The sequence below is a fragment of the Lipotes vexillifer genome, unplaced genomic scaffold, assembly GCF_000442215.2.
Source record: "Lipotes vexillifer unplaced genomic scaffold, Lipotes_vexillifer_v1.1 scaffold1029, whole genome shotgun sequence".
Classification (NCBI taxonomy): Eukaryota; Metazoa; Chordata; class Mammalia; order Artiodactyla; family Lipotidae; genus Lipotes; species Lipotes vexillifer.
In genome coordinates this window covers 544348-546672 of record NW_006789305.1, presented here as the reverse complement: position 1 = coordinate 546672, position 2325 = coordinate 544348, and the positions used below count along the sequence as shown (strand labels likewise).

At 31.0% G+C, this 2325-nt stretch overlaps 1 protein-coding gene across 1 annotated transcript in view; it reads left to right on the top strand.

Moving 5' to 3' along the window:
* The window catches only part of RSBN1 (round spermatid basic protein 1), a 39894-nt gene that overhangs the window by 8697 nt on the left and 28872 nt on the right, over window positions 1-2325 (top strand). The gene's annotated exons all lie outside the window — the stretch shown is intronic.

Here is a 2325-nt window from a genome sequence, read left to right as displayed (position 1 = left end):
GTAGGGAAATACTCAAAATATTACTTCCTGAATACATTCTCTGGAAAGCTAAAAACACTCTACCAGAAATGGAAAGATTGTGAAGACTTGAGACATTGATTTTTTTAAAAAATTGATATATAATTGACATACAACATTATGTAAGTTTAAGGTATAAAACATTGATTTGAAATATTTATTGCAAAGACTTTCTTTTAAATAACATTTTTAATGCTAGGAAAGACAACCCCAGTATCATTCTCCTAAAGCAACGGTGACTAACTTACTGTAATAACCTTGAACAACTTTGTGTATGTATGCCATTCTCCATTAGTTGCCATCACAATAATTCAAAAATAAATTTTGTTTATTCATGGAAATTCATTAGCTAGTGTGACACAAGTAGTCTCAAATTTCTGTATAAACAAAGGCAAGCTTTATCAGCCTTAGATAAGAATCAAAATTTGAAAAATAGGATTAGTGAGGAGATTGAAATTTATTTCATATTTTAGACTTTTATGTTGAAATATGAGATTACAATCAATTTAAGGCCCTTTTCATTTCCTTGTGCAGTGTTTTTTTTGAGATGGGTTGTGTTATGCTAATTAAATGGTTCTCATATAAATGAGTTTTGGCATGAAACCCACAGAGCCTTGGCCATGATAGAAATACCATTGGTAAGCTGATAGTAGTATAGAAAATGTGTTACAATCAAGGCAGCTCCTTCTTGGTGTTAATTTCAGTGGCAGATCTAGGTCACAATTCGTCTTCTGCATACCAGATACCTCCTCTGAAGCTTAAAATAACCTATCTATTAATAGGTATTTTTTCTTTTTCTTTCTCTTTCTTTTTCTTTGCTTTTTTTTTTTTTCCCTGTGAAATTGTCAAAACATTTAGCAGAGGGTAATTAGGTGACTATTTTAAAATTGGTCTAACCTTTATATTTAATGGCATTAATATTTAGTGGCTTGGGAGAATTGCCCAAATTACTGATTTGATATATGGGAAAAGTATTTAGATTAATTTTATCTGGTAAGAAATACAAATTACTGTTACTACGTATTTTAAGAATTCTCAAAGATTTAGTTACATATAAAATAAAAGATTGCTTTTCCTCTTGCCAGTTTAAACAGTCTAATTACATTATATTTTGGTATATGATTTCAGTTTACCTATGAGTGATGCTTGCAAATGAAGGGCTTTCTTTTTGTTGTTTAAAATCAAATATTAAACAGAATGAAAGTCATTTGGTATCTGTACACTCACTTCAAAGTCTGACTTGTACATTTAAATATTTTCCTTAGAAGGTTTTATAACTTCTGTAATATCTGGTGACTTGGAATGATTTTGTATTGAGTGGTGCAATTTGTCATATATTTACACATTATACCAAGTAAATTCTTTACTGTAAAAGTTATTGAACTTGTTCTTCCCAGATGTAGTAATAGGATTAATTGGAGTATCTGTCTTAACACTGAATTACTTGAATCATGTCAGAAGTACTGTTTTTGTGTGGATAAATTCTATACAATAAATACCACTCCAAGCTTGAAGGTTGGTCAGGACTATACCTGTTATTTAATCCTGAATATTTCTTTCTGGGACTGTTTCCCAACTAGTAAATAAAGAGGCCAGTCTATTTTGGGTTTATCAATCTGTGATAATCCTTTAAAAATTAAAAGTAATATTTTAAATTATAAAAGTAATGCATGTTTATTGTAGAAATTAGAAAATATAGGTAAGCAAAAAAGAAGAAAGCTAGACATTTATAATCCTACCGGCCTAGATTACTAGCACTAATACCTTGGTGTATATTTTTCCAGATAGTTTTCTGTGTTGTGTATACATGAAATATATATAAATAAGTCATACATTTTTCTCTTTAGGTCCTTTGCTTCTCTCTAGAATATTTTTCCCTAGAAAACATGCCTGGCTTGTCTTATTATTTAGGACTCAGCCTAAATGTCATCTCCTAAAGAGAGCTTCCCCAGCATCTAGAGTAGCATACTGATACTTTCTCTTTGAAGTCCAACTAGATTATAAGGTCCAAGAGGGTAGGGATCATATCTGTCTCAGTCAACACTGTATCTCTAGTGCTCAGCAGTGTCTCTGGCATATAGTAGGTACTTAATAAATGTTTGAATGAATATTTAATATTATAAAAATAAAATCAGATTATACATATGTTAGATGCTCTGGAAAGAAAGGTAAGATATATACCACTGACCTTAGATTGCTTACAGTCTAGAGGAAAGGTGGAAAATTAATGTGTTAAGTGCTGTAATAGGGGAAGTACAGTACTAAGGAAGCACATAGTAGGAGTAGCTGTCCAAATTGGGTGGGAAA